This window comes from Myodes glareolus, chromosome 11 (assembly GCF_982192425.1).
Source record: "Myodes glareolus chromosome 11, mMyoGla1.1, whole genome shotgun sequence".
Lineage (NCBI taxonomy): Eukaryota > Metazoa > Chordata > Mammalia > Rodentia > Cricetidae > Myodes > Myodes glareolus.
In genome coordinates this window covers 27,354,993-27,367,772 of record NC_142036.1, presented here as the reverse complement: position 1 = coordinate 27,367,772, position 12,780 = coordinate 27,354,993, and the positions used below count along the sequence as shown (strand labels likewise).

General features: G+C 46.5%; 1 long non-coding RNA gene across 3 annotated transcripts; it reads right to left on the bottom strand.

Annotated features, from left to right (window-relative positions):
* Window positions 1-244: 244 nt before the first annotated feature.
* Window positions 245-5,020, bottom strand: LOC125410072 (uncharacterized). 3 transcript variants are annotated; one of them, XR_015004358.2, is made up of 4 exons: window positions 4,908-5,019; window positions 2,452-2,600; window positions 931-1,083; window positions 245-783 (listed from the first exon to the last, which is right to left on the bottom strand). It is a non-coding gene; the product is annotated as an uncharacterized LOC125410072 (long non-coding RNA). The 3 variants fall into 3 exon arrangements; XR_015004357.2 differs by having other exon boundaries at window positions 245-1,083; window positions 2,452-2,585; window positions 4,908-5,020; XR_007234968.3 differs by having other exon boundaries at window positions 245-1,083.
* Between the last annotated feature and the right edge of the window lie 7,760 nt (window positions 5,021-12,780).

Sequence of the window (12,780 nt, the reverse complement as noted above, 5' to 3'; positions counted from 1 at the left end):
TGACCCGCCCCCGTCGGCGAGGACACAAGAAGGGGCCAAGACTAGCAAGATCCGGCTATGCCCGAGGGCTATTCGGTGGCTGCACCGGTCAAGGCGAGCTGGGGACGCCACCGGACCGCCCACGCGGGGCTCAGGGCCCGCGCTTCCCGTAGACGCCGCCAGCATCAGGCGCGGCGGCTGCGCTGCCATGGCAACCGCGGCCTGCCGGTCCGCTTCCAGGCGCCGGCGCTCCAGGCCGGGCGGGGCGGGGCTGGAGTTGCTAGGAGACCGGCAGCGGGCGTCCGCCTCCGCGGTGCGGTCTCCGGGCTTCCACCCTTCACCTACTTCAGCCTGGCGGAGAGAAGAGGTTGGGGGAAGGCTGGGCGGCCACGTGGTGGCCCAGGGTCTCAGGGCTCCTTCTCTCATTCGGGGGTACCCCGCTCGCGGCCTACGTGAGGTCCAACCTCCCCTTGACCCGTGAGCATTGTGGCCGGTGCCCAGGGAGGAAACACTTCGCCATTGTTTCAATAGCCTCCTTCCTCCCCTGTCCTCGCTTGATCTAGAAGTCCCTTAAAGTCCCTGGCAGGCTCCTTAACCCACTGTTCTTTCCGGTCTAGAAGGATCCATGTCTTGACATCAACCAGGAGCCTTGCAAAGCACTTTCTATACATCTTCTCAGGTTTTAAAGTCCTGTGATATAGAGCGGGCGGTGGTGGTGCACTCCTTTAATCTCAGCACCAGAGAGGCAGAGAGAGAGGCGGATCTCTGTGAGTTCAAAACCAGCCTGGCCTACAAGAGCTAGTTCTAGCACAGTTAAGGATGTTACACAGAGAAACCCTGTCTTGAAAAGCCAAAGGAGGCAGGGGAAATCCTGTGATATAGAGGCTAGTTAACTCATTTTAACATAAAGGTTGCAACGGTCCAACAGCTGTGTGGGACGAGCAAGGATACTCAAGAGGTTCAGTCTTGCTTCACATCAAGGTCTCTGCCTTTTTATACTGCTCAGATTTCCTCCGCAGGCTGCTTCTTGGCTAGACCCCATTTCCTCCGCTGTCCATGCGTGCATACCTCACACCAACTGGGACATGCTGCCTGGAACAAAGTCTGACAAGGGGATTGAGAACTTGAAATCAGAACGGTCCAAAATACCTTTGGACAAGCGGTTTACACTGTGATGTATCACTGATAATTTGCAGATGTCCCTGTCTGTAAAATACTACTAGAACCAGAAGAAAATCTGACTTCTTAGGAAAGAAAGAAAATTGAAACCCAACACTGACTTGCTGTAGTTATCCCATGCTGAGGTAGACACTATGTGGGATATAAAAAATGTTTTCTACCAAACCATGTCTGTCCGCGAAGTTTGTTTAGTCATTCATTCGTTCATTTTTATTTATTTATTTTTTTTGCTAGGGACCTGACTGTTGGGTCGCCATGGATGTGTGTGTGCAAGCTATTTATTAAGGTGAAGATCTAGCCGCAGCTTGATCCAAAGCATAAATTTCACAGCAAGGGTATCCCTTGGTGCACAGACACTGTTAGTTCTACCACCCCCAACCCCACCTCCATCCCTGAAGCTCTTTGGCTGCATCCTACCTGGAGAAGGTTGGGAGCATAGATATCTTGGGATCGTGGCTGGGCCAGGATGAAGTGACTCTCATAAAAGAAAGAAAGGAAGTTCTCTATCGGAAGTTGGAAGTCTGAGCCATGAAAAGTAAAGCATGCAGGGTGAGGTGGGGCACTTGGCAGTATGGGGACAGACTACCAACAGCACTCATTACAATCTACCCCCACCCCACATGCTTCTTCTTGTGGTAAGTCCACTCCACATTGCCACCACTTCTTCAAGTTTCTAACTGGTGACAGATCTTGTGAGATAAACCATAGCCATTGATGCGACAGCTAGTCCAAAGCAATAACCAATATCTACCATCTCTCTAGTCTACCACCTAGTCTATAACTACCATATTAGTTATTACTACCAAAGCAATAACTGATAACTACCATCACTCTAGTCTACCACCTAGTCTGTAACTACCATATTAGTTATGTGTTGTTTCCATTGGTTAATAATAAAGCTATTTGACCAATAGCCAGGCAGGAAGGATAGGGTTTGGTGGAACAATAAAACAGAGGACTCAGATGAGGAAGGATGGAGTTGAGAGAGGTTCAGGTAGCTGCCCAAGACACATGCCAGCACAGTGGTAAAAGTCATGGCCATGTGGCAATACATAGATGAGTAGAAATGGGTTAATTTAAGTGTAAGAGCTAGTTAGTAATAAACCTGAACTATGGACCAAACAGTTTGAAGTTAGTTCAGGACATGAAAGCTCCACCCTCTGTTTACATAAAGGAGGAAGGGTTTCCTGAGACTTGGGATTTGACAGGTCATGGTGGGGAAGGCAGAGCAGTGGGAGCCTGCAGCAGCAGCCACATTGCCTTTGCAGTCAGAGAGCAGAGAGAGATGCTCACCTTCCTCCTGAGATTCTATCTGAGATTCTAGGCCATGTGATGGTGCCACGTACATTCGGGATGTGTTTTGCTCAGTTAAATCTCCCTGGAAGTACACTTGCAGACAAGCCCAGAGATGTGTCTACGAGATGAGTCTAAATACAATCAGGCTGACAATGAAGATTAAATATCACAATTACAACCCTGTCAACACCCAAACACATTGATAATATAGCCCATAATATCCCATCCCTAGCTCCTGTAGGCTCATGACCATCTCAAAATTCTAAATACAGTAATTCCACCGTCACAGTCTCTATAGTCTTAACAGTTTCATCCTCTTGGTCTAGAGTGGAGATCCTCCTTTAATACCTATACTTTGGAGGCGAAGACAGGTAGTAAATCTGTATGAGTTCTAGGTCAGGCCAGCCTAGTCTACATCGTAATTTTCAGGCTAGCCAGGGTTACATAGTGAGACCCTTAAAAAAAAAAGCCAGAGTCTCTTCTTAGACACAAAACAATCTTAACTATGAGATCCTACAAAATAAAAATGAAAAAAAAACTTTTTTAAAAGTTCCATTCTTTTGACACAGAATGACAGAGCATAAACATTCACATTCCAGAAGGAAGGAAGGAGGGCACCGTAAGTAAAGGTCGGCCAAAAGCAAGACTGAAAACCAACAAAGAAAACATCAAATCCTGCAGCTCCATGTCCAGCATCTGGGACTCTTGGCAGCATTATCTGGGGTCTAATGAGTCTGACCAGCCCATCCCTCCAGTTGTACTGTCTGCATCACATACAACCTCTCTCAGGCCAGTTACACTCCATGCCTGCAACCTTTCTGGGCAGACATCCGACTGTCCTGACATCTTGAGCATGTTAGGTTCTCCATTGCAACTTAAACTTCACCTTCACAACTTATGCAGTGGTCTCTAGAGGTTTCTTTGTAGAAGATCCAGGCCTGAAATGTATTACTTGGCCGTAACAGCCGTCTAGAACCTTGGTACAAGCCTCTAGACCCCAGTAACTGTAGCTTAGCCCCCTTCTACCACAGTTAAAGTTGCCTACAGCACCTTGGAAGTTGATCTTGGAAAATGTCTCCTTAGGCAATTATTTCAAGCGGGAAGCCACATTGGTACATTCTCATTCCACATTCCTTCTTTTCAAATAAGTCTGCTTTGCCTAAGGTTGGCACTTTCTATGGGGTCCTGTCCTTAGTGTCTTCTCTCTATTATCTTATACCCTGAGGGTTTCTCTTAAACAATTATGTTTACTTCCTCTGAGGACTCCTTGACTGTACCTTTAAACCTATTCATACTCCCTTCCTCACCAAATGGCATTTTATATCTGACCTATTTGGCTGCTCTCTGCCCTTGAAAATATGGATAAATGCTGTGACCAGTAGCCATGCCACAGCCTGATGCTAGGCTGTCTCACATTTTCTTCTTTCACTGCCTTTGAATTCAGTTCCTTTCAAGTTTTCAGGTCACAGGTAGAGTGCAGCTGGGTTCTTTGCCAGAATGTAAAATAAGTCACCTCTAGTTCAGTTCCCAAAGAGTCCTTGTTTCCCTCTGAAACCTCATGGGCCAGGCTTATGCTATCTGCATTGATCTCAGCATTCTGATCTTCCAAATTCTTATTAGAATGTCCCACTAAGTTCTCCTCAGAGGATTATAGGCTTTCTCCAGCTCAGCTATGACTCCAAACTTTTCCATATGCCCACTGTCATTGTGTGTCATTTCTAACTTGGCATCTGTACCTCCATACATGGTAATAGATTGTGGCCACGATCTATTAGTCTAGAAGCTGCCAAGTCGTATGGTATATTGTATGACCAGGGAATCGCAAATTCTCATGCCACTCATAACTCAGCAAAAATGGGCTAAAAGTGACAAGATCCTATATCTGTTAGAAACGCTGAGGCCTGTTATCAGGGACCTAATCAAGATGCTGGAGGAGAAAAGGTCTATCTAAATGTAGAGTTGGTTCAGTCCAGTCAGAAAAATGCACCCCTTTCTGGAGTGAATGGGGTCGTATATAATCAACCCGCTACTAAGTTTCTGTTTGTTTTTCATCAAGGTATGGCACTACACTACAGATTAGAGGTAGCTTCTGTTAGTAGTTTGGGTACTGGTATTCAGCAGGATAGTATCTGAATCGGTGTGGCAAGAAGAAGCTCATGTTGTGTGTTTAGGCACTGTCTCCATTTCTATCACTGTAGCTGCTACTGCTGGGTCGTGTGCGGAGTCACTGAGGAAGCCAGCCCTTCTCAGCAGAGCCATCCTACCAATTACTGAGCATCTTTGTGTGATGAACACTCTTGGGCAGGGATTACCATGCGGTGTCTACCACTTCCCTTGTGCTCACTCCTATGGGTATTTCCCCATATGCATCTCGTTTCTCCATCTTCCTTCTGGTCCCAGGACAGACCCGTGCAGTCACCTACCCCTACCCCCGAGTCTCTCCATTGTCTTACCTGGATCGCTCCCTTCTGCACACAAAGTGGGTGGTTGGGCCAAGCCTGAAGCTCTGTTGAAATGATTTCCTTTCGTTGGTCTCGGTGATTACCTACCAGGGGGTCGCGATCTGGAAGCAACCCATTTTCAGTTTGCACCAAAATAGCAAGCTAACTGATTTCAGTGCCCAGCCTGAGATGCATTCTCATTGCTTGCCCTAGCGTTCCCTGTGAGTGACAGCAGTGACCAGGTGAGGGTGTCTAGCTAGCTGGGAGATGACAGACCTTGATGCAGGATATGTGATGCTCTGGGCCTGTACCTCTGCTCAGTGACAGTCTTTGTATCCTCAAAGGCCAGTGTCCCGTTCCATTTGTACCCTAAGACATTCTTAAAATGCATTTATTCTTTATATGTATGCGCATGTATGAATGCTTGAAGGAAGGTACATGGACTACATGCATGCAGTGCCCACAGAGGCCAGAAGAGGACATCACATCCCCTGGAACTGGAGTTACAGGCCGTTGTGGGCACCCTGATATGGGTGCTGGGGACTGAACTCCTGTTCTCTTCAAGAGCAGTGAGTGCTCTTAACTGTTGAGCCATCTCTCCAGTCTCTACTAATTCAGCCTTCGAAGCATGGAAGTTCTAGTAACTAATGAGACAGATAAAGAATGCCAGTGGCGTGTGCAAAGACTCCTTTGCTGATGTTTTATCTTATAGTACTAATCAAATATTGCCATATATGTTTTTATATTTAGGAAAATTAGGTTATTATGTAAAACTTTTATATAAAATAAAGATAAGACATACTTCTAATAATTTTTTTTAAAAAGCTACAAAATTCCACCAACTACCAGGGATGGATCCTATTACCTCTTTGTTAGCAAATAAGCAAAATCTTGAATTTCTTCTTTAAAGTCAGATTCCTAGTGACATATGGCATTATCTGTTGTGGGTGGGGCCCCTGAGACAGACTTTAAATAGAGTTTTTGTGTTCCTATAGTTTACCATGCAAGCTAGGCAAACTTGGCTAAGGGGATAGGAGAACCAGAATAGGAAACAAAAATAGGTGATGTAGTCTCTTTGGCTACCATATCCAAAATGCTACAATTGTAGCCTGTGAGCAACCCAAGGCACAGGCCATAGCTAAATCACACTCTGATCCCTAATCCACATGAACTGCGAGTAACAGATGCATCCTGGTCCAGCCTATGAGTGAAACTGTGCTATGTGACCGTAGGAAGCTGGTAGACTTCCTACAGTTGGACTGTAGACTGCAGAGTATCAGTTTGCTTATAGTTTATCTCTATATTCAGCTCCTACCAACCTGGTAGACTATATCTACCTGCGAATCTCTATCACTGAGAGTGTTTCCCTGCCCATGTCAGCATGGAAAAACACGATCCCTAAGCTTAACAATTAGGCATTTATGACAAGAAAAATAAAAACCGATGGAGCCCTTCACATCTGGAGGGTTTAATCCAGGCCCTTCACAAACTATTTACTATTCACGACAGTGACATGAGGTGGGTTCGTTTGGGATTTTAACTTGACAAGAAACTTGGGGCTTCTTCTAGTCAAAGATAACTTGCCAAGGGTTGACACTTGGCATGGCCCAACTGGTATTTAAGGCCTGCACATTTTGGCTTCAGAGTTTCCACTGTCCCTTAGAACTGAGAAGAGATGGAGATCAATGCAATGCAAATGAGATTTTTCTTTTTTTTTTTTTCTTTTTTTTTTTTTGTTAAAGCATCATTGAGAAGTTCAAGTTTTTAGTGGGGGTTGGTGGCACACATCTTTAGCCTCAGCAATCAGGAGGCAAAGGCAGGCATAAATATGTGAGTTCAAGGCCAGCCTGGTCTGCAAAGTAAGTTCCAGGACAGCTAGGGCTACACATAAAAACCGTCTTGAAAAAAAACGTCCAACGTCTCAGCTACTTGTGAGCCACTGGAGGATAAGATTATACTTCACACTAAACCCCACTGTTGATATTCAAAACATAGGCATGGATGGAGCTTTAAAATGTTGGCCGAGGGCTGGAGAGATGGCTCAGAAGATAAGAGCCCTTGCTTACAATACCCAAGTTCAGATTTCAAGCACTCCTGTAAAAAGTCAGAAATGGCGTATGTGTCTGTAAACCCAGTGTTGTGGTAGACAGAATCAGGAGGATAGCCGGGGTTCACTAGCTTCCAGTCTTGCTCCAGGTTCAGCAAGAAACCCCCTTCTCAAGGGAATGAGATAGGGGGATTTTAGAGGAAGACCCCTGATGGTCCTCTTGGGTGATCACACTCGGATACACACAGGTACATACACCACACTGCCATTCACTTCCCCCACCAAACAAACAAACAAACAAATTCTTTACTGACTGACTGACTGGATGGATGGATAGATGGATGAAATGTCTTTAACAGGTGTGGGAGAGCAAATAGAATCTTTTGCTTCTATTACTGCAGCAGAGCAGCTCCTTGGCCCCAGCACATCGGCATAGTCACCATGAATATTAGCTCTCCTGGTACTTACTGATAGCCTGAGTTAGGAAATATGATATGCTTTTCTTGATTTCGAGTCGAGTGCTGAAATAATTCATAAGAGGTAAGTGGAGTGGAAGGGCAGTCATTATCCCTAACGAGTGTGTCTTTTCTTCTTGGTCTGTATATAGGTGCACACACTGAGAACCCTTGACGAACCCAGTTCTGCATCTGTCACTGTTTATCGCCTCCAGGGATAAGTGGGGCTATATAATGGGCTTTAGTCAAGGAATGTGCTCGCCTGTGTATGCAAATGTCTGTCTAAACCACTTAAAATAACAAGTTGCTTGACACCATACATTGATGGAATTTGGTTTCAGACGGTCCTTCATTAGGCTCGCCTGTTATATGAATGATGGCTTCTTCTGGTCCCGAGTGCCAAGTACCTTCAGCTACATCACAGCTCCCTTCTCTGTTCAGAGTAAGGGACGAAGCCTGTCTCCTCATTCGGGTCATATTTTGGGAACTAGAGTCAGCATACTGGTTTGATTTGTTAATGGCTCTTATGGTAAGATTTTTTGGAAGTTTAGAATAATTTTATTGTGCGTAGAATATGTGCATGTGTGGGCAGGAGTGTGCTGATACACATGCGTGCTGTATGATTTGCGGAGGCCAAGAGACACCATTGTGGAGTCAGTCCGTTCTTTCCTTCTTTGGGTTCTGGGGGTTGAACTCAGGTTATCAGGTTTGCGCACCAAGTGTTTTTCCCACTGAGCTACCTTGCTGACCCTGTCCTATTATTTTTTTCTTTTGAGAGGTTCTCAATATATAGCACTGATCTGAAAACCCTAGATAGACCAGGTTGGTCTCAAACTCACAGAGATCTTCCTGCCTCTGCCTTTGGAGTATTAGGCTTAAAGGTGTGCCACCATAACTGGTCTCATTCTGGCTTTTTAAAAGACCATGTTTATATGATAGAATCCCACTAATAAATGACCAGGCCAGTCATCTTTTAATGAAAGTAAACTCAGACACTAGGCTGTACATTTATTTTGCCCTCTAAGAAGATATGATATAGCTCAACTTTATTCTCTCTCTTTGTTTTTAAGATTTATTTTATTTTTATCTATGTGTCTCTCTGTATGTGTCTGTTTATAAACACATGTCTATGCAGATGCCCATAGAGGCCAGAAGAGGGCGCTGTGAGCTGTTGGGAACGGAACTCAGGTTCTCTGCAGGAGCTACAAGCACTCAGCTGGAGAGATGTCTCCAGTCCCTTCGGCTCATTCTCAGGGCCTCGCCTTTGCCGTTCTCCCCTCTTCTGCTGTCACCTTGCCTATGACACACAGAGCAGATCACACCACATCCCAGTTAAAATCTTTTGCTCATAGAAGCAATTGCTGCACTGGGAGACTACGAGCTCTTCCTAGCTCGTAGATGCCCTCTTTCTCATTGTGTTCTCTCAAGGCAGAAAGGACAAGGCAGGTTTCTGGGGATTCTGTCATAAGGACAACTACATCGCCCATTGGCTCTTATGACTCCTAGCTCTTGTGCTGCCAACACAGTGGTGATTCAGTTTCAACACGTGAGCCCGGGAGAGATACAAGCATTCAGGGCCTTTCGTTATTGCTAAGTTTGTACATTTGCTAAATTCAGGTGTGAGACCCAGAAGGCACCTCATAGATCATCAAGCAGAACCTCTTCATGTTGGAAGCTATAAAGAGGGACACCCCAAAGGGCACCGGGTTCATTCACTGCCACACAGAGGTGGATTTGAAACTCAAGACATTGCCTTTACAAGGTGGAAGTTTTCTATTTCTACAGGCGGTTGCTGTAAAGTCTTGTACATGGATCCCTGGTACACCAGGAGTCCTGCTGTCTGTTTCTTGGCCAACCTCTTAATGCATAAGCCAATAAGCAGTCGTTATACTGCTATTCAGTGAACCACCGTGCTTGGCTGAGTAGCTCTAATTCTAGGCCTGGAAATGTCCTTGGTTCTGTCCTGACTGGCGGCCTGGCCTGCCAGAAGAGAGTGCTGACGTCCTGTGCTCTCACCTTTCACTAAATGACCACGCCTCCTGGGGAACTGTAGCTGAGGGAGTGACCCAAACTCCAGTCTGGACACCACCATCCCTCCTGGCAGGCTGATTGGATCTCTATTATGGTCTCACCGGAGATGCTGTTCATCATTGGGTTTTGTGTGTCTCATTTGCTCTCTGAAGCCCCACCCTCAGCCTTGCAGCTGCTTGCTGATGACCTCCATCGCTGCCCACACTCTCTCTTGGACCCTGATTCAAGGAGGCATGACTTTCCTCCTCCTCCTCCTCCTTCTTCCTCTTCTTCTTCTTCTTCCTCCTCCTCCTCCTTCTCCCAGCAGCTACCAAAACCTACAGCTTACCTGCTCTGTTGTTTTTCTTCCAGATTCTAATAAAATTGACCATAAGATTCCTTCAGAGTCTCTTTCTCAATTCTTTTATTAAGACTAAGAACCCAAAAGGAAACCTCAATCGCCCTGGTAACAACACATTCTGAAGTTATTTCCTGCAGCGAATTTATGAATCTCAGCTTCTGGGCTGGAGAAATGGCTCAGGAGTTCAGAGCACTGGATGCTCTTCAGAGGACCAGGGTTTGAGTCCCAGCACCCACAATGTAGCGAATCATCATCTGTAACACTAGTCCTAGGGGCTCTGATGCCCTCTTCTGGCCTCTCTGGGCACTGCAGGCATGTGGTGCACAAACATACATCGACACAACAAACATATACGTAAGTTAAAAAATAATCTTTTTTTAAAAAAATTACAGATTCACACACACACACATACACACACACACAGAGAGAGAGAGAGAGAGAGAGAGAGAGAGAGAGAGAGAGAGAGAGAGAGAGAGAATTCTGAAAAGAATTCAGATTGCTGGGTGGCACTGTGGAGGTATGCCTCCTGCTATGCCTCCTGCTCCTACGCTATTGCCACTGGCCTCATGAGAGCACAAATTCTTCTCAAAATCATCACGCTGACCACTGGCTGAACTGGGAAGATTTATCCACCCTCTCCAGCTGGCCTGAGCTGGACAGGTGCCCAGTGTTGGGTCCAGACAGTCTAGGAGAAGACAGCTAGATGTTACAAGTACTCTCAGGTTCTAAAGGCCCTTCCTCCCTGTGCATAACCCATTTAACGGGGCAGAAGCCTCTGTGGAGTGGAGTGGTGTGTGTGTGTGTGTGTGTGTGTGTGTGTGTGTGTGTGTGTGTGTGCATGCGTGCGTGTGTACGTGCGTTCCTCCACACTAGACTCCAGAGTAACTTCTGGCACTCAGTAATCATATTCTCAAGTTAATTTCTTTTCTTTCCTAGATTTAAGTGCTGATGACAGTGATATCATAATACAAGAATAAAAATAACCAGGCACCAACTACTGGTCAAGATACAGCAGATACCACAATGCTCTGTATTACAGGCAGGCATCTGCGTCCTACAAAAATTAAGAAATATGATCAACACAGCACAGTCAGAAAGTGGAGAGCTTTCCACTCAACCGGCTCTTTAACAGTCTGGAAAATCGGCATTCACAGAGAGCTCTTTCCCAAGTGACTTCTGTGGACATTCTGAGAAGCCCAGCAACACAGCAACCGGTAGCGCCCTTCCTCCATGAGATGGAAGTGTGGTTGAGAAGGTTCATTGCAGACTCACTTGAAGCTCCGCAGAGTCCCAATCTCCACCAATCCCACAGCAACCGCTTTGCCAGGCAGCTGGAGGCCATTGCCAGTTCGAAACAGTATGTTTGAAACAGGCATGTTCAAAGCTGTGCTTTTGGAAAATTAATCTGGCTGCAGTCTGGAAGAGAGACTGTCTTTTCTCAGCCCACCAGTACCCAGTGGAAGACCTGACCACGGCTCCAGCAAGTGGCAGAGTGGAGCCTGGCTGTATATGGAGTCCCCCAAGCCTGACCATCTAAAGCTGAGGAAGTGCTTTTGCTCCCTCCCCCAGCACCCCCTCCCCCAGCAAGCCCCCTTTCTTCTTACTGGCTGCTCTGCACCTCTCACCTCTGGAGACTTCCTCTTGTTTTTAACTCACCATGCTGGTCCCTTCTCAACATGACACAGTTCCCTTGAAACTGCCCTGAAAAGCCAAACCCCACCAGCGGCTGGAGCTGGTAGGGCTGCTGTACTTCCTGTTGGGGGCAGAAACCACAGTGTTATTTATACCCGAAGCTCTTTATTCACGGCGATTACAAAACACAAAAGGGGCAGTCCCCTGTCTTAGGGAGCCAACAGACCACAGACACACATAAAACAAGAGAGAATAACCAACCCCTCCTCTCTGCTACGGAACACTCCACTCGGCTCTCACGGTCCCCTCCACTGCCCATTTGTTTCTTTTATTACCTTCCCCCGCGCAGTCTCATTATGGAAATAGACTCCTAATTAACACATCAGGTTTCCCCTTTCCAAAATGTCTCTGAAATGTGCCCGTCCACAGTGCCGTTCACTCAAACACACCCCCTACTATCTTTATTTTGTTCGGCTCTTCACCCTGCTTGTATTATTTGTTTCTTTGTACGGAAGTTTGTCAGCTTCCCGGACCTGGCACGTATTCATTAGGAGGATGGTTCGGAGCATGAGGCAGTGTGATGGAGAGCAAGGCTGAATAAGGAACTGGGCAAAGAAAGACACAGAGAGCCCTGATGGGAACAGCATGGGGGTGACGCTGAAGACCATGACCCAATTTTGAGAGTCAGGGTGACCAACAGCCAGCTGTTTGGGCTATGATTCTTCACTTCCCCTCAGCCAGGCTTCTGCGGAGTCAGAGAAGTAGGGCCAGGTTTCACCTCTGTGCCTTTCAAAGTCCCTTTGTCCCCATCTGCCCCAGGGTCCTCACTTCCCTCTTCTATGTCTCTGAGTTCTACTGATGTTCAAGGTCAAAATGAAGTTTCATTGCCTCCTGAAACTTTCCAGGGCTCCCCAAGTCCTAATTAAAACCCTCTGGGTGGTTTGTCAGTCAAACCGAAAAGGGGTGCAGACGCAGGTGGGGTAAAGAGGCTCGCTGGCTGTTTTGGGGTAAAGCAGGGTCCCATCCACTTTCCTCATTGCACTCAGCAAGTACCTAGAGTACCCAGAAGCTGTCCCCCTGGTACTGGGAGGCCCAGCCAAGGCGTAGCATTATTACTGCGTGAAGGTTCTCCCACCACCGGACAGGCTGGCCTGGGTGAGCTGTGCTGGGCTGTCACTCGGCAGCAACTCAAAGAGTCTGTCCTCAGAATTTTAGACTTGTGTCTGAGATGCCTGTTTCTTATTCTCTCTTCAGGCTCTGTGTGTGTGTGTGTGTGTGTGTGTGTGTGTTGGGGGGCAGAGATGGTATTATTACTCGGGTGTTATCACTTCTTAAAAGCATTATTTAGATTCATTGAGATTGTAATATAATCACATCATT